At 30.4% G+C, this 26,959-nt stretch overlaps 1 long non-coding RNA gene across 1 annotated transcript; it reads right to left on the minus strand.

Moving 5' to 3' along the window:
* Window positions 1–556: 556 nt before the first annotated feature.
* On the minus strand, window positions 557–24,153 carry LOC122269418 (uncharacterized). Its single transcript, XR_006225173.3, has 4 exons — window positions 23,920–24,153; window positions 2,265–2,371; window positions 1,816–1,922; window positions 557–713 (listed from the first exon to the last, which is right to left on the minus strand). It is a non-coding gene; the product is annotated as an uncharacterized LOC122269418 (long non-coding RNA).
* Between the last annotated feature and the right edge of the window lie 2,806 nt (window positions 24,154–26,959).

Consider the following 26,959-nt stretch of genomic DNA (forward strand, 5'->3'; position numbering starts at 1 on the left):
AGCATATGCGCATTGCATTAAGTATATTACAATATAATTATGAATATTGTACGACAAACAACGTTTGTGCATACATTGTATGTATAGGAATCGCAAATTGTACGTTCATGCGTGCGTACATTCTATGTACATAAAAATATGTAAACACATGAATACTTACATAAAAAATTTGACTATAGTATACAATCGTAATAACTTGTAATCGTATAGTTTGATTACAAGTAATCACAATTACATGTAATTAAATTGCATGTAATCAAATTACATGCAATCATGATTACATGTAATCATATATTTTGATTACTTGTAATCATAATTACTCGTAATCGTTTTTGTTGTGATTACTTGTAATCGTGATTACAAGTAATTGATTACATAGCTGTAATTATCTGTAAACAATTACAGTTGTAATCGATTACTGTAATCAACGGCCAACTCTGGTAGAAAGTTTGTATACACAATAATTTAACGGAAGTTTTCTATTGTAGTACGAGAACATTATTCCACAACAGAACCTTGCAAGTCTGAATCGAAAAGTTCTGAAACGAGTGTGAAGGGCAATAAAGAGAAAGCAGAAAGGCAGTCTACCACTTTAATTTTTGACCATTTAATTTTACGCCTCACACTCGTCACGGTGTTTTGAGACTTCCAATTCACACTTACCTGTTGTGGGTGAAAACTAGTTCCGGTGAATTAATTCCAGCAACATCATCCTTCAATATAAAAATGTACAATTCAATTGACATTCCAAATGTAATATATTTAGAGCATTAAAGTTATTTTCCGTTGAAATTAAATTCAAAACTGCGTTGTTCATAAACAGTGAAGCTTTTTTAATCTCAATGAAAAAAAATTTCAAACTTGAAGGACAAAATGATAACTGTTTTAATATCATAATTTTGTACAATTTCATTATGGTTTCCCAAGAAATCAGATATTGCTAAATGTGCATCATAGTGCCCAGCAGGCAAGATTCTTCATTACCAAGCAAGTTAATCACAATATGGACAAAGATGTTGTGGTGTATGGGTCGGTATAAAACAGTGACCCCGCACCCCGGCTTGAAATAGTCATACCTCGATACCATAGTCACCGCCACAGGTTCAGACGAATGTCTGGAGGAGTTCTTTTTTTAGACAAACTATACACGATCGCTATCAAACAATCCTTTGCTTAGGTCTTTTCCGAGTAGTAAGGATAAATAAAAGTTAAACGAAAGTAAGGTCAAGAGGTCAACACTTTCAAAACAAATTTCACCGAGTGTTCACATCGGAAGCTGTCGCTGGCTTTAGGACCGGTCTTCTATACTCTGTTGCAAGTTAAGACCATTGCGATATGGGATTTAAGTATTTATCCGCAACTTCATATAGTTCAGTTTTATTTAGTCATTACATAAATATGCTTTCAACCCAATATAAAAAGCTTTTAAAAGTAAAACTCGTCTAGCAGAAATTTAATCCGTGCTATCTTACGATACGTGTCATAATTAAAAAAAGGATTACAGTTTTACTGGAATCCTAGACTTTGTGACCTATTTCGATAAATAAGGAAAACATTCACTTTTGGAAAAAGAAACTATGAAGCGAAACATTGGATTTGATTGGACCACTAAAAATAACACGTCTTATGCTACTTATTTTTTTACTTTTGTAGAGCTGTAGAAGAAAATCGCTTGCAAGAAGGAATTCATCATTCGTTCATCAGTTTCTTTAAAAGCAAACAAAGACGTATATTTGTTACAATTTTTAGACATGATTTTTATTAATATTTAATAACAAACAATATTCTTATTAACAAACAATAAGTTTCATTTACCTCATTTCACACTATTTCAGAAAGCAAGCAAAAAGTTTGTGCAACGTCGCTTCAAGAGTTGGCCATGCTGATATTCGTTCGCGCTTGACATCCATTTGGCGAAAAAGCTTAAAATAAAAAAGTAGGAAATCGAATTAATAAATTAAAGTTTAAGAATTTAAAAAATGTTAATTTACATAAAATTGTTACGCCTCTTGTGTTTCATCACTGTCCAACCAAAAATCTCTAATTTAAAAAGATATATATATTGCTAGTAAGTATAGAAGTGAAATAATAATTTGACTAATTGTAAACAAATTAAACTAAAAAGCAAAAAAAAATCTTAAATATCTAGTAAATTTAAAAAGTTTGTCCATTTCAAAGCATAAAGTAACTTATTGTGTAGCCTATGATAACAGGTGACGTCATAGCGCATCTTCGGAGAGCTGTAAACTACCCCGTAGACTCACATTTAAGATTCTGCTCCAAGAATAGCGTAGTTTTTAAAGACTGTAGATAGGAATGACTTGTAGTTTCCTTGTAGAACACACTTGAAGATTCAACTTCTCATTGATACCTACAAAAGCAAAAACAGTAATGTTTAATATTCTCAATGTTTAAACTCCAAGTGGATACCTATAGTTTGTCTATAGTAAGAACTCCCCTTGCCATTCGTCTGAACCCATAGCTATTTCAAGTCGTGGTGTGGGGTCGGTGAAAAAAACTGAATTTTTTTCTTCGGTCTATTGTGTTAGCCCTAGAGGAAAGAGAAGCTACCCTCCCTGAAATGCATTATTCTTGCTTCCATAGAAGCAGACGGCCTCAGACTTTGTGGCGGGGGGAGTTCTTACAGTTGACAAATTATGCAAGTGACGTCATCTTAAATAAATCGTGGCATTTGCTGATTCAGAGGTCAATCAATCAGATTCGAAAGACACGCATGACGTTGCATATAGGTATCCAATTAAATTGAATTTAAATCACATTGTTGAATATAATTACTTCACCTAGACTTACAAGTATCCGATGTCAATAAATATGTCATAAAATTCAACAAAAAATTCCCTGATGTTTAGTCATTTGTAAATTTTGAAATTTTTTGATCTGGTTGCAATGCAAAACGTTACATAATATTGGTTTGATAAAATATTTTATGAAAAATTAAAACTTCTGCATTATCAACTCCTTTTTGAATTCATCAAAAATATTAACACGTGTTAAAAACATCTGTAAAAACTATATTAACTTTTTAAAAAATTGGAAGTTTTAAAATGTTTCAATATCAAATGTCTTAAAGTGCTTTTAATTATGAAACGGTATATTTTTAAGAAATCTTTCTGAAACTTTAGTTTCGGAGACTAGACTCGCATTTGTGTCTCGTGATAGACTGACAAATTTAGAAATAAAGATCCTTCGAAGTTTATATAAAGCATATTTTTGATCTAACTTTTAAACATTTTAGTTCTAAAGTTTTAACTTTCTAAATTTTCCTCTGAACTTAAAATTTCCAAAAATTCCTAATGCCGTTGAGAGTAACTTTGATGCATAGAAATTTAAATGCTTGAAAAATTCTAAAATCTTAACAAAATTTTGGTCTAAAACCTATTTGAAATATTTTTGTAATTAATTTTTAAAAGTAATGACCATATGAATTTGTAGTTGTAGTCTGTTCAGATAAAGGCTAGACAGTTCTGTTTTAATCTTTTGCGTAGACCTTTCATTTTGTTGGATATTAATATAATCTAAAAATTGGAGGAAAAAAAGAAAAGAAAAGGAACAATACACTAGAGATAAAGATCTCCATAATACTGAATTTTTAAACACTTCAAAAGTAAAATCCAATTTTAAACATTTATTTACGCATGCATATGTTACACATAAGGTGTTTCAAAAAAACAACCTTTGATACATATTTTATTTTGTTTTTTCAAAAAAGAAATTAAAAGCATACATATTAGGGAGTTGCAAATAAATTAAGAGAGGAAGAAACAAATTACCGAATCACTAAAAGGAAAGACAAAACTGAAAACATTCAACTGCCGGAGAAATTCGAATGTTTTCTAGTAATCACTCCCAAGTTTCCTTCGGTAATTAAAAGATTGCAGTGATTCAAGTTTGCTTATTGGTATGGCTTCGCAAAGTGTGGAGGTATTGGGTTACGGGTTCGAATCCCGCTGTTACTCTGGATATATCTTTGTGTAAAAGAAACGGACCTGACGACTAGACAACTCAAGAAAATGGAATACAAAAGAGAGAGGTCGATTTACACGCGTCAAATAAGAAAACAAAAATCAACGGAACTGAGAGACCATCTATCCAGGATCACAAATCGGGACTGTTTCGGATCGGAATATATGATAGCAAAAGGGAAATGGTTTGTTGAAACCGCAGAAAAAGAATGACGGAACCTATACTAAAGATATTCACGAAACGATAGAAGAAATATTGAATTTTCATTTTTCCAAGATCGTGGATCAATCATTTCCAGAAATAATTAATAATAATCTGGAACAACCTTTTACAAGTACGGAAATATCAACGACAATTGGCAGTATTAAAAATAATAAAGCACCTGGAATTGACGGGGTGCCATATGAAATTTTCAAAGCTATCTGGAAACTACAGCCAATTTGGTTTCAGAACGTTATGAATAAGTGTTTAGAACTGAACTATTTTCCAAAAATATGGAAGAAGGTTAGGATTATACTAATTCCGAAACCGGGAAAAGATCCACATCCACTGGATGGATATCGGCCAGTTTCTCTGCTCCCCACGTGGGGAAAAATCCTAGATAAACTACTAACAAACCGATTGATATATTTCCTTGAGTCGAATGGCAAAATACATAAAGACCAACACGGATTTAGAACGAAAAGGTCGACTACTACAGCTGTGAAGACATTAATTGATACCATTGATAGGGCTAAGAAGGCAGGCAGATACACACTGGGTGTTTCACTCGATATAAAGGGTGCATTCGATAGTGTCCACTGGAACGGAATTAGCAGACAGTTGGTGAGAACCAATTGCTCCTATTCTCTCACGATGATGATCATAAGCTTTCTTACTGATAGATGTATAGTTTATCAATCAAAAAATATATCTATGGAACACGAAATCACAAAAGGAGTGCCACAGGGTTCCAGTCTGGGACCAATCCTATGGCTTTTAATAGCCAACGATATTCTCGAAGAGAACAGATTAGAAGAGGAATCGGCAATAGCCTTTGCAGATGATTTTATGGTCACAATAACTGGAACAGTATTGAATAGACTGGGACCCAAAATGACAGAGATCCTAATCAAATATCAAGACTGGGCCACCAGATATGGATTGAAATTCAGTACAGGGAAATCCCAGGCTATCGCTTTTCCCAAAAGTCGTCAAATTACAAGAAAATCCACGGTTAAGCTCAATGGACAAAATGTCAAAGTACATTACACAATTATCTAGTTGGGATTTCGTCTAAATAACCAGCTGTCCTGGCTCCCACATCTCGAACATACTTATAATAAAATTACAAACTTCCAAATGAAAATCAATAGACTGTCGGGAATCGGCTGGGGACTTACTCCGAAAATTAGAAAATTTATATATTTACAATGCACGCAAAAGGTCATAACATATGGAGCAGAAGTCTGGTATAACGATCATGTAAGAACACTTAATAAAATAAGAAAAATTGAAAGAATACCCCTACTTAATCTAACTAAAGCATATCGAACAACATCAACAGATGCATTGCAGATATTGGCGGGAACTATACCCTTGGATATTGTCGTTAAGACGGAGGCAAAGATCGCAAATTGTTATCTTCATGAAAAAGAAATCGACAAACAAGTGGAGTTACCTATAAAACACCCGGTGGAAAATATCCAGATACCATATAGACTTAACATACCGACTGATACAGGATCATCACTGATGGATCGCGACTGATTTTTGGAGGTGAATTTAGAGTGGGATGTGCGTTCGTAGTTTTTATGGACGGCCATCCCATAGACACATTTAGATTATGTAACAATTCCACTGTCTACAAGGCAGAGCTTTGGGCAATTTTACAAGCCATTTTCTGGATTAAAGAAAATGAAATTAAGGACACAATAAGAATATACTCAGACTCATTTTCAGGAATACAAGCCTTAACTAAACCTGCCGATAGTGACTACATGACTACTATAATCAAAAACAATTACACACAAAATATAGTCTTACACTGGATTAAAGCCCATGTGGGGTTTAAGGGAAACGAAGAAGCAGATAAGTGGGCGAAAAAGGCATGTGAAAAGGAAAAAATAGACATATTCAATCTCCCTTCCAAAAGATCGTTCAGACTAGAATGTCGAAACCAAGACGTGATAACATGGCAGAATAGATGGGACAGCTCAACCTCACAGGGCAGACATACTCATAGTTTAATACCTGAGGTCTCTTATAAAGTTCAATATAGCGACTTCTATATAAACCAATTTTTAACCAATCACGGCACACAAAAAGACTATCAACGAAGATTTCATAATAAACCTTTAAATTGCGATCAATGCAGAGTTACAGACGACTTGGAACACATTCTACTAAAATGCCCAACTTATGAACATAAAAGAAAATTATACTTTCCCAAAAATCTTAGCTACGAAAATTTAAAGAAATACTGGAACCAAAAAAAGATAAAAGAGGGTATAAGGGAAATCATCAAAGATCACTTTGAAAAAAATACACCAGAAATAATTTAGTTAAGATGAAAACCAACTAATTCCCTAAATAGAAGCCAATGGAAACGTGTGCAAATAATAGAGTGAAATATATGACGAACGCAATATACCTCATCATGTTCATCTTTTCATCTGTATAAAGAACATTTTAGCGCATCATGTTATAATTTTTGTAAATATTAATACCCGGATGCCCCCATAGGGGGCGGGACCGGGTATAGCAATAAATATAAATATCTTTGTGCTGTCTAAAGATAAAATGCATGATAGGTAGGTAAGTAATTTGTCTACTCCGCATTAGAACTGCACAATTGGCTATTGGCGACAGTCTGGGAAACATCTCAGAGGATGATCCGGAGACCTGCCATCGCGATTTTGATCCTCCCCAGAAGGGATGGCTCCCTAGCTCCGGTAAAGTGTTCCACCAAGTAGAACACTTTACCGGAGAATAGTTTAACGAGGAACGATACCACACACACTTACGCAGACTGATCAGAGTGGTCACCCACCCGCGTACTGACAGCAGCCAGTAATGCTTGACTTCTGTGTTATATTGAGAACCGTGTCTTTGCGATCAGTCCACTACGGGAGATAAAATGTATGAAAATAAAAAGATACTTCAAAGGTTGACCGAGGTTATGTGCTAGGCTCTTTAGCGCAGAATTTTTAGAAAGCACGTTGTTCATACTTCATAATTTTGTATTAATTTAAAATAATTATAGATTTCGCCTTTTAATAATTTATGGTTATGAAATACAGCATGAAACACATGTTTCGTTTTTTGCGTTAAGTCCCGGAGAGGACTGATCGTAATGACGCTGTTCTCAACAGAACACCGAAGTCAAGCATCGCTGGCTGCGGTCAGTAAGCGGGTGGTGGACCACTTTGATCACCCTAAATAGTGACAGAGGGTGCGCGGTATCGGTCCTCGTTAAACTGTTCTACCCTGAAGAGCTCTACTTCACGTTAGGTCATCGGCCATCCCCGCTGCAGAGGATCAAAATCGTAATGGCGTGTCTTCAGATCATTCGGTTGGGCTGTTTCCCACACCATCGACAATAGCTGTGCAGCTCTGTCGCTCAAGACCATTATCGGTTAATTAATAAAAGGAAGTTAAAAGTTATTATAGGAATAAGTAATAAATATATTCAATTTTAAGATAATATACCATGTTAAGAAAAAGCATGACTAAAAATAATCTGAAGTTGCAATTAAAAAGTAATTCAATAATTAACTTTTCATTTACAAAACCTTGTTTTTTAGCCCGCTACTTAATTATATATTATGTCGAAATGAGTAGTTCCAAGAAAATGCAGATGAAAGGTACTTTATAACACTCCATCAGCTACAAAAATTAAGGTTAAAAATAGTCAACTTATTCCATTAAAATCATATTTAGTATTTTTCACCCCTTTGACAATTGAGTTCGGTCGGTAGAGGAGCCAAAAGAGAAGAATCGCCTGATATGGCACACGATACCTACGCGTACAAAGAATGATTTAGTAAAAATAAAATAATAAATGAAATAACTAAATAAATTTATACATAAAAAACTGAAATTACTATACGAGTTGAAGGAGAGAAAAGAAACGAATTTTAACTACGGTGAACGATCAAGAAAGAAACAGTAGGATATCCCACAATTATTCGTCGTAAATTTGTCCAGTTTTCCAGAGTAATAGAATGGCTCCATCATTCGAAAGACCCCCCTCTTCTTCTTCAATTCACGCACGTGCTAAGAATGCATCAGAACACCCTCAACGAGGATTCTAATTCTTTTTTTTTTTTTTGAGAGAAGCAACGACGGGTTTTTATTTAAGAGTTTCGACACCTGTTCCAGGTAGAAGAAAAAAAATAGAAGAAAAAGAAGTTCGAATTGCATACCTGGAACACCAGGGTACCTCGTGTATTTTCTAACATTAACTGTGAAGATAATAAAAATAGTATAAGCTCTTAATTTCATGCCACCGTGTCTACACTAATTTGGAAAAAGGAGCTATTAGTTGCCTGGCAATTGCCCGTGTTCCTTCTGGATGTCTTGTGGAGCTCAGCAGGATGTCTTATGGATGTTATGGGGGAATGAGAAGCCTGTCAATCGCTTTTATGAGTATGGTGAGGAATTTTGCACGTGGTGAATCTTCCTTTATTTAATCTTAATTTTTGATGAGATGAAGCAGGTTGAAAAGAAAGAAAAGCTTTGTTTTTAATTATATAAAATAGCAGGCATAAACTAAAGAATAGATTTTTATAAGGCAAATAAAATAGTGGCAATAAAAATGTATTGTAAAATGGGGCAACTTTGCTGCAACCGAGATTAAGTTCTGCAAGATTTTGATTTTTCTAATAGTTTTGATAAGACTTATTAAACTTGAAAATATGTCATAAAATGGGCTGTAAAGTACAACTGAGACTAATGCGTGCTTTATTTATTCTTTGTACAAATATATGTCTCACTATCTATTTGTATATATTGTCAGAAAAGGAGGGTTAAGTTTGTGCAACTGGGATTAATTTGTGCATGATTTTGCCTTTTTCAAAAATGCACAAGATAATTATATCCATTAAACTAGATAATTTATCACATAGTGTACCGTAAAAGGGCTAAAAACTAGTGCAACCGCAATTATCTTGCGCATGATTTTATCTATTCGATATATGTCAGTGAAGGAGGGTTAAATTTGTGCAACTGGAATTACTTTGTGCATGATTTTGCCTTTTTCAAAAATGCACAAGATAAAGACATCAATAAACCAGATAATTTATCATATAATGTACTGTACAATGGCTAAAAACTAGAGTAACCATAATTATCTAGTGCATAATTTTTTCTTTTTCGAAAATATAAGTCTTTTCATGCATTAAATTAGATAATTTATCATATAATGTGGTGTAAAACGGATTAAATTCGTGCAACCAGGATTAACGTGTTCATGATGTTGTCTTTGCAAAACTATAGATCTCAACATCGATAAAACTAGACAATTCGTCAGGAAATTTTCTGTAAAATGGGTTAAATTTGTATGACAGGGACTAATTTGAGTATAAATTAGTATTTGCAAAAGTATAAGTCTTGTCATCATCCATCAGACTAAGATTAGACTATAGTAGACTACACTTGATCTATCACAGATTTTCAAGTTAAATCTTTATAAGTTCCTTTTACACAAATCTTTAATTTAAATTTCATAATTAAATTCACTAATTTTGTTATTGTACATGCAACATTTATTTTAATATTTCATTCATTCAACCATTAAACAACATTTTAAATGAAAATAAAATGGTCCAATATTCTTTTCTTTTTTTTGAGCAAGAAGCAGAAAAGAAAAAAAGTCATAAGTTAATTATGTATTCTCTTCCATTTCTTTCTAAGATAGGAACGAAAAGAAAAAAGAAGAATTCACCTAACTACTATTTTTTTTCTATGTCTATTTTCTATGCATATTTTTTTTTTCGGTTTCTATGTCCTTTTTACTTTTCTCTTTTTTTCACCATTTCTCTTTATAAAAGAAGAATATTGCATGCAATCATATTTTGCCACCCCGTCTTTTTTTCGTCCCCGCATGAGAATCGGATCGAAATACAAAAAGGATATTTCATATAACTGGTATGAATTGATTTTTTGTGTGCATATAATTAAAATGTAATTAATATTTTTTAAAAAAACTTCAGGTGATATCGCATTTCATCAAAAAATAAGAAGAATCGTTCATAAGTGATTACAAATTTTCATACTTTTCCAAGCTGGCTTTTATGTTTTATACACTGGATTTAAAAAAAAAAAAAAAAATCTATTTTAATTCCCTTACAACCCCATAGGTTCCAAAATATCCAAGTTTTGACAGAAGTGAAAAGTAAACATCTGAATCCACATTCTCTTTGACAGCCAATCTATCTTACACCCATCACGCTTGCCTGGACAATAATGAAATTCCAAATGAGTTCTATCATCGAAAGAAAAAGCCGGGGCAATCACCTCTAGTGATTTCTGCCCTCCTCCCCATCTTTTCAATCACATGCTTCACAACAAGACACGTCAAGACATTTCACCAATATCTCACCAAGGCTACCAAAACCCGGATCTTTCGAACATGGCCACTTGCAAAAGAAAGAATGTCCCTTTTTTTAGCAAAAGAAGAGACCTCACAGACGGGTATTTGACAAAAGACTGATATTCTCTCGCCCCAGTGTGCCCCAGCGATCATACTAAATCAAAGAGTAAAGAGGGGGGTCACAAAAAAGTCACGGGACTTGTTTTTCAACACGGTGAGCTTTTGTGGCTGGACAAAAGAATATTCTAAAGGATGAGAAAAGGAAGGAAATTGTCACCCACCAGTTTTCATTTATCCCCGAAGTCTGACAACATGGATACATTATTGAAGAAATGACTTTTTGGGCGACATGCTGTTTTTTTCTTCATGTTCATTGGATTGTATGCGAGAATGGGAAGCTCTTGCCTACCTGTCGAGATTGCATGCACTGGTTGAGTGATGAGGAAGGAAAAGTTACGCCAGCTGCTAATAGATGGCAGCACTATTCCTGAATTTAACTTGAAGAATTACTTACATTTTCTAAGAGTGTTGGGTGAAGTTTCTGTCCCATATTTTTTTTTAGTTAAATTATTGAAATAAAAGAATGTTACGAACTGTAAAATTCCTAAGGCAAAAAAACCAAAAGAAAATACTAACAATAAGATATAAATATTAAATTAATTTATATTATGCATTTCTTCCTTTTTACAAAATTCAAATCAGCGAAAATTTTTCTTACAATTTTTTTACGCTTGAATTAACACATTTTTTAGCAAAAGTACTTTTAAAAAATAAGGAATTTACCTGTAGTACTTTATACATGCATTTTGCACAACCCAAGAAATTGGCCATGCTAGAAAAATTTAATTCTATCAATTTCAGTTTTATGTAAATAATAATTTTAATTTACTAATTTCTTTAAATAACCTTTTAAAGCAGTTGAAATAAAATGCAATGAGACTCAATAATGTGTTGTCTTTTTAGTTGTAATTTCGAATTAAAGATTGTGAATTATTTAACCATTTGTTGCATTTACAAAAAATTTCATCAATTTTACTATAAATTAACAAAAATCTTTTCAATATTCTTTTTTTTTTTAAGGAAACAACATTAATTATTTTCATCGATTTTTTTCATTTAATTTTGATTGTTTTCTGAACTTTTAATAGCAGCTGCACAATGGGTATTGGTGATGGTCTGACAAACATACCTGAGGATGACCCGAAGACATGCCATTACATTTTCGATATATTACTATTAGTATTGTTCATTATCATTATTATAGTACTATTAGTATTATTCATTATTATTATATTACTATTAGTATTATTCATTATTATTATATTACTATTAGTATTATTCATTATTATTATTATATTACCATTATATTATGATTATCATTTTAAAATAGCTTTTAATTTCCGTGACAAATTGCTTTTGCTGTGCTAAGATTTAAGTATCTATAGAGTTGAGCATTTGGTGCAGTTGAAAATAAATTATAGAATGAAAATAATTTACTTAATGTTTATTGATATTTTTAATGCATTATCCTTAAAATAATTGGTAAGTATTATGAGTTTGATTGGATTATAACATTATAAAACTAATTAAATGGAGGAATTTTTTTAAAAAGAAATTCAATATTTCTGAATATTTAAGTGCTAAGAAACCGTGGCCACAGTGTAAGTTTTGATACTTGGTGTTCAAAAACAGTTTATTTAGATACTTTAAATTACAATTACATGAACAAAATAATAATTTAATGTCTTATAGTTGTCATGGGCGTGACATTTATTTAAAGTCACTGACGCAACATCTTTTTAAATTGAACAGAAATATAATATAAGCAAATTATGATGTAAATTTATGAAAAAAATCACATTTGAGCACTTGACATTGTGGGCACTTCATTATTTCAGTTTGTATTGATAATTTGTTGCGTCTACTGAAAAAACATTTTTCGTAAATGATATATGAAGTAAGAAAATAATTTAAAAGGTAAGAAATCTATTGAAATTGAAGCAAACAAAACAATTTTATTTTTAATACACATATAAAATTTCACTATTATAAGGCATTTTTTATTTTATTTTTTAATTTTAAAAAATAAATGTGATAATGGGGACAGATTTTTTTTCTCTTTTTAATCAAACTAAATAAAAAGAAAACAAGGAATAAGAAAAGAATAATAATTTAAACTGTTATTCCGATACTAAGTTAACATAAAACATGGAGTTTAAAATAAAACAAAATTTAACATGATTAACGATTTCAAGATTAAAAATTTGAAATTATTTCAATGATAAATATTAACAATTTGTAAAAAGATTAAAGAAAATCCCTTAAATATGCACAATCTACAAATAAAAGACAAATCAAGGAGAGAGAAAATTTGCAGTAGAGAAAAACAATTACAGCCACGAAATCAGAAAGAGAGGAAAGAAACATAATATTATTACCTTTTGATGTTATTACTGTATCATTCATTAACGTGCTAATTAAAAATAATCAGAGTAGTAAATATTATTTGTATGTCATTATTTTATTGAGCATACAAGTCACACCCGCAACGAAAACTTAGAACATTTCATGCACAAGCATGAATTGACTGAACAATTTAATTTTTTTCAAAGACAATTTTTTTTAAATATTATTGTCTAACATAAGAAAACACAGTTCATACAGTTATTGTTCCCAGAATTATAACTGTATGAACTACTGAAAGATGAAAATGCATGTCCTTTTTGTGTCACACAAGCACCTTGCGGAAATTATTATTTTTCTTCCAAAAAAAAAGGTAATGAAATATCTGTCAATTTGCAGATTTGTACTAATATGTCAGTGATCTACATTGAAATCGATAAAAATTTAAATCAATGCTCTAAAATATTTTTGTTAATGGCTAATTAATTTAGTTCGTGTTAATCCGCAACTTTGAAATTCGACGCACAGTGACTTTTAAATAGCCGAAGTAAAAAAATCAACGAGCAAGCACGCTAAACTATTTCAATGGAGTACAAAATTAAGACAATAAATTTAAATCTTTGTAATACTGAAAATTAACTTAATTTTTTGAAAAAAGAAATTTTTTGTTTTATTTCATTATTTTTTTCCTTTTTTAGAATTAGGTATTTTAGTTTGTATATGTGCGAAAGTGGTTAAAATTATTTCGATTGCAAGATTTTACTCTCGAATACATTAAAGCCCGCTAACAAAAATGTGAAGAAAAAAAATATTATAAGTGATGATGAAAAGAAGAAGAAAAAAAATATTATAAGTGATGATGAAAAGAAGAAGAAAAAAAATATTATAAGTGATGATGAAAAGAAGAAGAAAAAAAATATTATAAGTGATGATGAAAAGAAGAAGAAAAAAATATTATAAGTGATGATGAAAAGAAGAAGAAAAAAAATATTATAAGTGATGATGAAAAGAAGAAGAAAAAAAATATTATAAGTGATGATGAAAAGAAGAAGAAAAAAAATTTTATAAGTGATGATGAAAAGAAGAAGAAAAAAAATATTATAAGTGATGATGAAAAGAAGAAGAAAAAAAATATTATAAGTGATGATGAAAAGAAGAAGAAAAAAAATATTATAAGTGATGATGAAAAGAAGAAGAAAAAAAATATTATAAGTGATGATGAAAAGAAGAAGAAAAAAAATATTATAAGTGATGATGAAAAGAAGAAGAAAAAAAATATTATAAGTGATGATGAAAAGAAGAAGAAAAAAAATATTATAAGTGATGATGAAAAGAAGAAGAAAAAAATATTATAAGTGATGATGAAAAGAAGAAGAAAAAAAATATTATAAGTGATGATGAAAAGAAGAAGAAAAAAAATATTATAAGTGATGATGAAAAGAAGAAGAAAAAAAATTTTATAAGTGATGATGAAAAGAAGAAGAAAAAAAATATTATAAGTGATGATGAAAAGAAGAAGAAAAAAAATATTATAAGTGATGATGAAAAGAAGAAGAAAAAAAATATTATAAGTGATGATGAAAAGAAGAAGAAAAAAAAAGGCAAGCTATTGCTTTCTTTCTATTTTTCTTCGAAATTAGAAGAAATGAGTGCCAGCAACAGTACTTGTTATCACTCACCCCTTAAATACACCCAACTGTCAACGGTTATTCTTTAGAATAAAAGTAATTTATTTCTTTTAATTTAAAAGAAGCCTTCTTCTAATTCGCCCTTCACGTTTCTGGGTTCAATTCTGGATGGTGACGTGATCAAAACAAGCATCGCATAAATTCTTTGGATTCCGAATAGCGCGACGGGACACTTCATCGGGACCTACACGACTACTCACCTTTTTCAGAGGTTTTTCTTTCTTTCTTTTTTTCCTTTTTTAAAAAAAAAGAAAAAAATCTTATGTTTTCCCACGAAGAATAGAGTCAGTTTCTCTTTATTTTGCTTTTTTTTTTTCATTTCATTATATCTTGGCAGGGATTAAAACTTGCCTCAGAAGGAAAAAGACAGTGAAAAAGAAACAAATTTGAAAAAGCCATGAACTTTAAAAAGGGAAGTGTTCGTTTTATGTGGATATACAGCTCATGATACTTAAAACGAAATAGAATATAAAAAAGGCAAAGTTTATTTTTTTATTAAAGTATTTCCTCGGCAAAAGAAGGAAAAAAAACTTTGAAAATGGGAATAATTCGAATTATGATATTTGTATGTGAGAAAGTATTCGATCGATATATAGGTAGGTTATGCAGGGAATAATTCGATTTATGAAAGTTGTATATGAGAAAGTATTAGACCGATATACAGGTAGGTTATTCAGGGAATAATTCGATTTATGAAAGTTGTATATGAGTAAGTATTAGATCGATATGTAGGTAGGTTATTCAGGGAATAATTCGATTTATGAGAGCTGTATATGAGTAAATATTAGATCGATATATAGGTAGGTAATGCAGGGAATAATTCGATTTATGAAAGTTGTATATGAGTAAGTATTAGATCTACTTATTGGTAGGTTATGCAGGGAATAATTCGATTTATAAAAGTTGTATATGAGTAAGTATTAGATCGATGTATAGGTAGGTTATGCAGGGAATAATCCGATTTATGAAAGTTGCATATAAGTAAGTATTTGATCGATTTATTGCTAGGTTATGCAGGGAATAATTCGATTCATGAAAGTTGTATATGAGTAAGTATTAGACCGATATATAGGTAGGTTATGCAGAGAATAATTCGAATTATGAAATTTGTATATGAGTAAGTATTAGATCGATATATTGGTAAGTTATGCAGTGAATAATTCGATTTATGAAAGTTGCATATGAGTAAGTATTAGATCGATTTATTGCCAGGTTATGCAGGGAATAATTCGATTTATGAAAGTTGTATATGAGTAAGTATTAGACCGATTTATTGCTAGGTTATGCAGGGAATAATTCGATTTATGAAAGTTGTATATGAGTAAGTATTAGACCGATATATAGGTAGGTTATGCAGAGAATAATTCGAATTATGAAATTTGTATATGAGTAAGTATTAGATCGTTAAATAGGTGGCCTATACAGGGAATAATTCGAATTAAGAAAGTTGCATTTGAGTAAGCATTAGATCATTTATAGGTAGACTATACAGCTTATTACATTTAAAATGAAATAGTATTATAAGAGGAAATACATAAACTATAATAATAATAAGAAGAAATATATGGTATAAACATGAATAAGCATACGAAGGAAAAAAAAACATGAAAAAATACTTTGAAAATATGAGTATTCAAGTTATAGGTAGGTTGAATGCGCACTGTGTATGAGTGGAATATCATTACTTAGTATTCTTAAAATGAAGTAGATTAAGAATAATAAGTATTATGCAGAAATAAGTGAAGTAGAATAATATGAAGTAATATTTTTGAAAATGGGAGTTTTCGAGTTGTAGGTGAGTTTTAGGAATGTTGTATATGGATGGGATATGCAGTTTTTGAGTCTTAAAATGAAGAAGATTAAGAATAATAAGTACTATGAAGAAATATATAAAGTAGAATGATATACAGGAATACTTTGAAAATGAGTGAATAAGTGAAATAAGTGAATATTCAACTTATAGTTGGGTTTTATGAGCAAAGCACTGTATATGGGAGAAATATATCGCTTAGGAGTCGCAAAATAAAGTAGATTAAGAATAATAAGTATTATGGAGAAATATATAAAGTAAGAAAATATGAAGAAAAACTTTAATAATATGAATATTTTATTTACCTTTGAACCTTTAGAAGTAGAACCTTGTGTCAGTTGTAAATGTGTTTGATTTGTAATGATATTTCAAATGAAACAGAATATAAAGAGGGAAGTGTTCGTTTTTTATTACATTTTTGAAGCACTTCTTGAACAGAACTGATAAATTAAAAATACGAATATCAGAGTTACAGTGGATTTTAAACATTTCATAGTGTTTAACGTCATGCATCTGGTCAAATTTCAATCGACCTTAAAAGTTATTCAAAAATAAAGCAAGTTTATAAGAGGAGATTCGGGGTATATTTATTTCACTGACAAAGAATAGAATGAAACTATGCTACAAGTTAAAAATGATCAAATGGAAAATTTTAAATTTTTTTTTGAAATTTTTATCCAATCTTTTACTTAAGGATGTTCTATAAAGTCCACTCTTAATTAATATTTTTAGAATTTTCTTGGAAAAAAAAGTTGCGAAATATTTATAAGAATATAATTTAGTAGAGATCTCAAATAATAGTTTAAGCCATAAAAATAGAAGTTTTCAAAATCTAAGAAATTAATTGTAAAGAAAGCTGTATATAAGAGATTATAAAATTAATAACGCTAATTTATTGATTCCCTTCCTCTCTTTTCTTGCACTTAATTTCCTTTATTCACTACCTATATCAATTCATCCAAAAGAAAAAATCTTTTAACAACTAATTAATAAAAATAAAACTAGATAGTTTTTTTTTCGCTTTTCCACATAGAAGAGTCTTAACACTCACTAAGGAAAAGAGCCCAAACAGTTTGAATTCAAGTGTGTGGAATTAGAATGAATTAGAATTTATCATTTTAAAAACCGAACTAATGTTACTCGTCTTCAACGATTATCTATACCTTATATTTCATGAAAGTAGATTATTTACGCTAAATTTATACACAATTACTTTATTAAAAATACATTTAGATTAGTTTTGTTACTTATTAATGACGCAGAAAGACTTGACTTGCATACAGAGAGGTAAAAATTGCCTTAATGAATGAAAATGAATTAAAATATCAAACAAATGTGCATTTTTCAGTCTAAAACGGAGTATGATTTAATTTTTAAAAATCAGTTGCAAAATTTGCTAGTGCTAAAAAAAAGTACTAACAAAATCAGAGTTCATACGAGCATTTTTTTAAAGCTGTACTGCACTACCCGATGTGATGCAGACAATTTAACATCATTACAGTGTGTGACTTATTGTAATAAGACGATCACTGAATGGTAAATTTTAAGTATTTATGTTACGGTTAAAGCAATAAATATGGTTATTATTAATTCTAATTAGACAAAATTAATAATAACCTCTTCTTTCGGTCAAAGTGAGAAATATCGCAAACTATTAACTTTAAGCGGTTATTATTAATAATAACTAAGGCCCGGATTTCGATGACATTTGCATTTTTGGACATTTTTTGTCCTTTAGAGCATTTTTTTTTTTAATTTTGGGGCGTATTTTGCATTTTAAAGCATTTTTTAAGTTTTTTGTTAATTTTTTCCAATTTTTATTATTCTTTGGGGCATTTTTATTACATGAAATGCAAGATTTGTCTTATAATTTGTCTTGATTCAGAAGCAAAACGTGTTGGCCTCTGATAAAATCGAAGGAAACTTATTATTTATCAAGTCTAATTTTGATATTGTGTCCTCGACAATTACAAGCTTGGAGAAACAAGAATTGGAACTTTGCGATGCAATAAATTATATTGACGTAGTGAGTCAAATGTTGCAAAAGGCAAGGGGAAAGATAACACAAAGTGTAGCAGCTGAATTGAACAAAGTTTTGGAGAAGAACACTGGCTTCCAAACAATGAAGAAAATCTGTAGGATATTAACAGGTGAAGCAACATCTTTTCAAATTGAAGAAGAATTGTCAGTAAGTAAGACCGTCTTTTTGAAGTACGCACCAATAACATCAGTAGACGTTGAAGGAAGCTTCTCCAGGTATAAAAATTTACTTTCAGACAAGAGACGCTGGTTTACATTTCAAAATATCGAAAATCGTTTAATAATCCAATGTAATTCTGATATTTAGTAATATTATGAGATGGAAGTTGTTATATTCATTAAAGTTTCTATACAAAATGAAAATTTTGGAGTCAATAAAATTTCCTTTTTTTTGTTGTTGTTGTTATTTTAGGATATAAAACATATTTTTCAAACTTTAATGGCTCCGGGATGTTTCCTAGACCGTCGCCAATAGCCCATTGTGCAGCTCTAGTGCGACGTAAATTAACAACAACAACAACATCAAACTTTAATGAACGTAGAAAAATTATTGCATCGCTTTATATTTTTTTAAATGACTCATAATAGTTTTAAAGAGTAAAACATTGTTTTGTTCAAAATTTTTATTTTATTTAAGCCATGTCATACAACATTTTTAGCTCAATTTTCGCATTTTTAGAGCATTTAAGGGCATTTTTTACACTTTTTAAGGGCATTTTTTGCACTTTTTAAGGGCATTAGTTGAGAGTTTTTAGGTAATCAAAATTCGGGCTCTAATAATAACCAATGAAGTTGGGTCAATGTGATTAAAAGGTGTTTGTATGGCATTGGGACATGGGTGAGCCTCTTTGCATATGTGCTGCGGTTAAAGTAATAAATTCGGTTATTATAATAACAGATCAAATTTAATAATAACAGCTTTTTTTAGTCAACCCCCGGTAAACATTTACATGTTTTTTAAAAATAAATTTAGCACCTTCGTGATTGTATTTAGCGTGACAGATCACTATACGGAAATATCCCCAATAACATTGAACATTGACCAAACTTCTTTGGCAATTATTAATAGTAGCCGGTTAATGTGATAAAGTTGCTTAAATTATTCGCTTTAACCGGCATATTTGGTTATTATTAATATTGACAGGTTAGTTTTAATAATAACAGTCTATTCACATTGAATGTAGCATTTATACTTGTATGAAAATTTATATGCTCAAATGCGTGGTGTTCAAATTCGGTATTTAAAATATCGTATTTAAAATAAAAAATATTTTAAAAAAGATTTTAAAATCGCTGGACTGAAGTAAAACAACTATCTGTAACAATAGTCGCGAATTGAGTGCGTCAAAAAGTGATTACTCAAATTCGAAATTCGGGTGCCAAAATAAGATTGTATTAAAAACATCGGATTTCGTATGACCATAAAAAGCGCTGTAAAAATGAAAAATAGGTAAAATAACTGCCGAGAAAACGACGTGGATTAACGATATAATATGCCCATAAAAAAGTGATTACTTAAATTCGAATTTTGGGTTCATAATATCATGACATTAAAAATACCGAAGTTTGAAAATTCATGTGGAAATCACCGATAAAACCGATTTATAAATATCGAAAAATGATCGGAAAACAATGAAGATTTATGATGGAATCGTCGTTAATCGAGAGCGAAAAGATGTGTTAACTCTAATTCAGGGCTCGAAAAAACTCAGAAATTTTACCCGTCCCCGAGGACGGCTTGTCCAACAATGTACCCGTCCTCCTTTGAAACTAACCCGTCGCTTCTAAATAAATAAAAATATAATTTTCTCTTATTTATTACAAACATTTATATAAATTGCACAATGAATTAGTTGTTACTAGGATTACAAATACTAGGATTACATTATACAGTAATAGAAGAAATACTAGGTTACTAATAGTAAAACTTAGTATTTCTATTATGAAATAATTTATTTCTTTGACGAAATAATTTAAATAACAAAGGTTAAGTTATCTGTCAATTATCATGACAATTTATCCGATGGTACTGCGTTTTTTAAATGAATCAAATATGACGTTTGCCAGTTCCACAATCAAGCCAATGATTTACAGAGGTTTCTGCACAGAAATCTGAAAGGGGTTTTCCATTTAGGTAGATGTTCATAATTGCGTTTAACGCTTCTTGTTTAAGACCAGTAAGTAATGTGTTTTTTGTTTTTTGTTTTTTTTGTAAGTTCATTGCTGAAAAGCCCCTTTCAACCGCTGCAGTACTCCCAGACAGAGAAAACATCAATTCCACCATGAGCAGTATGTTGCTGTATTTCGAGATTAGAGGGTTATTTTAGAAGTGAGGCGCTAGACTCTTGTAAGATAACAAAAATTGAAAATGTATCACGAACATTAACGGGAAAATGGCCGTCCGCGCGGACGCTGGATTCGAGAAATTTGTTGTCCGCGGGGAATTTTTGATCGCCGAGGACGGGCTGTTTTTCGAGCCCTGCTCTAATTCGAAACTCGCGTGTCGCATCAAAAATATCCGAATTTCAAAAATCGCGTGAGAAACGACGGCGAAACGATCGAAAATCTATATTATCAGAAGTTACTAGTAATTTTTGTTACTACCAAATTTTTTTGTAACTAGCGATTGAATTCTTTTTTTTTTTTTTACTAGCAATAGTCGATGACGTGGTCTAGGACTCGAAAAAATTCAATTTTCCATACCTTTACCTGTGCTATTAAAAATATACACTTATGTTATGCAAAAAAAATACAAAATAGTTAGAAATAAAACCAGATTTTTTAACATTTATCAATGACTGAAAACTACATGACTTAGAATAAAGATGGGATAAATTACCCAAATTACATGAATTCAAAAACACAAAACAAATGTGTATTTATCAAGTGTATATCTTTGATTTAAAGAAAACATAACATAACATAAGTGTATATTTTTGATTTCTAGAAAATTGAAGATATGCACTTATGTTGTGTGCAAAATAGTTAAAAATAAAACCAAATAATTTTTACCATTTATCAATGACCCAAAACTGCAAAACTTAACACATAAATGAGATAAATTACACAAATTATGAGAATTCAGAAACGCAGAACAAATATGTATTTATCAAGTGTATATCTTTGATTTCTAGAAAATATAACGTAACATAAGTGTAAAGCTTCCATTTCTAGAAAATCGAAGTAATACATTTCTGTTATGTCACACTAGTACAAAATAATTAAAAATAAAACCAGACTATTTTTACCATTTATCAATGACCCAAAACTGCAAGACTTATCACATAGATGGGATAATTTACCCAAATTATATGAATTCATAAACGCAAAACAAATGTGTACTTATCAATCTAGAAATCGAAGAAATCAATTTCCCATACTTTTATCGGTAATGTTTGATTTACAATTTCTTCTAATCTCCACCTTTAGTTCATTACCAATCAAAACAGATCAGTAAAATCAATAAACATGAAAAATACTCCGCCCGACATCAATTAATCTCCACTACACATCTTTCAATAACAGATGTTTAACGTTGGGCTGTTCAACTTCTCAAAAAAGGCGAAGGAAAAAAAAAATAAGAGACTGAAATTTCGATAAGTATTCGATAAGTGATCCAAAATGCCCCTGTCGAACAAGAGGGAGGAATGAGGCCCTAGCACAATAGGTGTGAGAGGGGTTGTTCCCGATGAAGCCTATGTCAGATTGCTTCAGCCAGATATGAGCATCGCTGAATGGTGAAGTTCTTAAACCATATGGCTGCATCCAAAAAATATTGACTCCTCTTTTTAACATCTGCGAATAACAGTTTAGAAAATGCTATATGCTTATGCATGATAAGATTCAAAAAGCTAAAAAGTCAAGTCATTTTTTTTCTTTCACCTTCTTTCAAATCAATGTCTTTGGGAAACTTGTTTTCGTTCGCTGTTTAAAAAGCAATCGAAACGATGGTTATCGTATAGAAGAGGGATGTGAAAAGTGCAGAACAGTAGTGATTGTAATGTGGGATTTTCATTTACTGTTAAACTATATGAGAATAACGCATTCGTAAGGCCATGTCTTTTGACAACCTAAACAAGTCCCCTCACCACCTAATAAGTCCCGATGACTTCCTATAGTAAGTCCCATTTTCCATCTTAATGATACAGTTATAAATTTAGTCAAATGTCTTTAAAAATGAAGATTCCAAACAGGTTTGATATGTGACTAAGAATTTAGACCTTGAGAACAATTATAAATTTGACACCGAAGGTTTTTTTTTTTCCTTTGAAGAAGAAGAAGAAAAAATGGCTAAAATGGTACTGTGGGGCAAATTTAGCAAACATTTTTAATCTTTCAAAGCCACTGAGGTTAGTTTAAAGAAAAAAATCAAGACATGAATGAGGTTGGTACGAAACATCGTTCAGTCTTATTAGTAGAAACCGTTCATTAGAAAAATAAAATGGGTCAGAACAATTTTTTTAATTGTGAATATATATGCGTATAATGATCACCGAAACGGGAGAAAATATCACTTTTTATGCTTGTTTGTTTCTTTTTTCTTTTAATCCTTTCTTTTTTTAAAATTTTCTTTAGGAAGATTTTAAACATACGCAATTTGCTTTCGGCAGATGGAACAAAGCTCGTGTTTTTATCAATGTATACAACAATAACTCTTTGACGCAGAATATTTTAAACATATTTTTCATACTTATTCATTATTTTGTGTAATTTTGGTGAAAATAAGAGAAAATGTAATATTTAACCTTTTTAATAACTCATAGTTATGAAATACTGCATGAAACTTTCGCTTCCTTTTCTGCGTGAAATGTAAACTCTTAGAAATACGGCTCACTCCCAAACAATAATTTTTTGAATTTGCACTTATTAGCAGTTATTTAGATCAAAGAGAAACGGTTATTCCTTATTGAAATTTTAACACATTTTAATACAAACGATACGAATGTTTTTTAATACAAACATATTTTCGATAATCTAACAGCTTTTTTTATAAACTAATAGAGTGATTTTTATAATTAAAGAACATCAAAATATATTTTTGCTTGTAATTAAAGAGTCAGAAAAAAAATGGGTCACCGGTGTCCGATCTGCGTCGAAGGGTTAAAACCCGTGATTTCTAAAGATTAACAGATAGCAACAATAGTAAAAGTCATTCATAATTTCATATATGATTTTAATTAATACAGAACTCTCTCATTGTGCTGTAAGCATTTTTTGCTATTATTCTTTTCTTTTGAAAAATAAAAAAATACTTCGCACTACTTATTTTGAAGTTAAAATGCATAATTATTTAAGACGCTTGCCTCCATGAAACCATTTTATAAAAGAAGAACCCAAAACTTCCAAAGCTAACTCAAAATCTTTACCTTTTTTAGAAAAATATCAAAAATAAGCACTAAAAAAATAAAATAGTTACTTACGGCTTTTTCAGTTTAGGATGGACAACTATATATGCGTCCAATGACCGCCTAAAAAAAAGAGGAAAAATATCACTTTTAATGTGTTTTGCGATGATTTCTAGTTTCTGCTAACGCAAACATCGGGATAAAGTCGAAATCGTGACCGTACACTGTTAGGGACACTTTGTTCTCTGGAACAATCGTGATGAAGCCATTATTCAGTGAAAAAAAGAGAAAATGGCCGGCAGAAGAAAGAAGCCGACGTTTACTACTTACGGCTTCATTTCTAAAGATTTGTTACAGTCTCTTTTATGGGCGAGTTCGGTTTTTTTGAATAAAGCCGGTAATTCTGCGTTTAACCGAATTTATGAAAAATATCGAAGATTTAATAGTTCATTAGCGGTTTTTAGCATAGTACTCAATTACAAGATCTTCTTTTCAAGGATGGTGGTACAATAGAATTTTTTTTTAATAGATCAAGTTCTTTAAAAAAAAAAATTGATTATTTCGCGAAATAATAAAGCGAGATTAGAAGTGATTTAGTCATAAAACAATTTCTTCGCTGAAATTTTAAACGAGATTGATCCAATTTATTTTCTTTGGAAGACACGTTTCCGTGTTGTATTATGTTTTTATAATGTTTTCGTACACGATCTACTGATAATAATTAATTAAAATTTGAATAAAGTACGTAATCCTAAAAGTAATAATTAAAAAGGTTGTTTCATTTTGGTCAAATAAAAATTTAAGTACATTTTAGAAGTAATAAAATTTTAATAATTCAAATAACATTGAAAATAAGTTCATGAACTTTTCTGCTCGAAAAAAAAAAATACTTCTGCGGAAAATAAAAAGAGAAAAAAAAATTTAAATTTTTAATTGAATGTTTATTACAATTTTTAAGTAAAATGAATTTTTAATTTAAAAAAAAATTAAGGAAAGGAGAGTAAATGAAAACTTTTTTCACGACGTTCAATATAAACGTGAGGATTTAATGTCTGTCTGTGACCTGTCTGCCTCATAATCTGTCCTTGTAAAGAACTCCCCTCACCATTCGTTTGGAGCTGTGGCGGTGCCCATGGTTACAAGGTTTAACTATTTCAAGTTGGGGTGTTGGGTCAATATTTAAGACGGGTTTCGTCTCGGGTTTGTAAGAGAAAGATTATATATATATATATATATATATATATATATATATATATATATATATATATATATATATATATATATATATATATATATATATATATATATATATATATATATATATATATATATATATATATATATATATATATATATATATCGTAAATCCAAAAATTGGGCCTGTTGTTCAACGACGGTTATAAAATTATAAAATAAAATATGTTATACAGCAATAGAAATACAATATATAGCTAAGAATAATATATAAACAAAAAGATGAATTATATACTTTATGTCATTCAAAGATAAGACCTTCAGATTGAAAAAAAAGAAAGTTTTATGAAAAGACGATTCCATACATAACAGTTATTTTATTATCGTTTTCTAAATTTAAATTTAAAACTTTTGTTGTTAAATAAATTTAAAAATAGACATTTCTCAGTTAATATTGTAATAAAGCAATATATTTCAAGTTGCATAAATTTGAAAGCTGTTTCTTTACACGTTTTCTGCAAAAATTAAGAAAAGATTAATGTTAATGTTTTAGGAGACAGTAGCCTAGAACTCCAGTGAATACTTCGAAAATAAGAATAAATTCGATAAAACGACCACACGCAAACTGATTCCGTAAATTCAAATCCTCACGAAAATGGATCTGCTGTGGATTAATAAAGACTGGGTATATAATATCAACAAGGTCAAAAATTTCCCTTTATCGTAGTTAGGGATCAATTGCTACTTGAGATACAGTCAATTCACAAGCAAAAAAGACGAGGGGAAAATCACCTTCTTTATATCACTTTATTTGTGTAAACTCAACCAACCGTACACAATAAAGAGCCCATTGGCTGGATTTTTTTCTTTGAACTCAAAAACGAATTTTTATAGACTTCAAATAAAGGCTATCAGCGGGAGTTTCTAATTGTATCGCTTGCTTGCGTATGATGTTTGCCTGATTCGAACATAATTGTCGCCAATGTAACACAATAGGGTGCAAAATATGGCGCCAAGTTGTTGAATTTCGTCGCTAGAGCATAAAAATAGTGTATAAAAAGAAGGGAAAATAGGCCTTTTTGTTGCAATTGTTACGCCTACTATGATTTCAGCAATAGGATTTTAGGAATGCAGACCGACAATTCAATGTTTCGAATCTTTGAATACAGGCAGAGTATCAGTTGTAAACAGAAGAAAATAAAAAATTCCTTTAGTAACTGTAAGAATTGACTTATTCTTCATTGATTTTGGAAAACAAAATTTTTTCTTTCTTCGATCAGTAGACAACTACTGATTCATTGTTTTCCCCTGAAAAATATATAATACTCTGCTATGATAGGAGATCATTATTTTTTTTATTATTCAAAATATGTGTAGATAATTTTATAACCTCCAACATAGTGTCGTTTTACTTTGTGATATTTTTTTTTCCTTTAATTATTTATTTATTTTTTACATTTTATAACTTTCAATATATTTGATTTTTCGAACACATAAAAAGTTATGTTAATTTTGAAAATAAGACACCATTTTATTTTTATTTTACTTTTGGTTTCACATATTGATATTTTTTAATTTATTCCAGTTACGCGATTCTAAAAGCAATTTTATTATGGAAGCTTATGAATACTTGAAAAATAAATTAATCCGCGCAGTTCAGGTGGCCTAGCAATTTTCAGTCTTAATAAGCTTGTGACGATAATCTTATGCGAATTTCTAAGACTCGAATGATTCTTATTAACTTCATCTGCATTTTCCAGATTTTGTTCGAAGCTATGTGGAAAAAAAAATCTACATTCATCTCAAACCTATATTATTTGAAAATTACAATCAGAGTGGAGCTGCGAAGGTTTAGTAGTTAAAGATCCTAAACTGTTACAGCGAAGGACTGGAGTTTGATTCACAGTGGTGGCTTGAAACC

This window comes from Parasteatoda tepidariorum, chromosome 1, assembly GCF_982258835.1.
Source record: "Parasteatoda tepidariorum strain Cologne lab strain chromosome 1, Ptep-v5.0, whole genome shotgun sequence".
Lineage (NCBI taxonomy): Eukaryota > Metazoa > Arthropoda > Arachnida > Araneae > Theridiidae > Parasteatoda > Parasteatoda tepidariorum.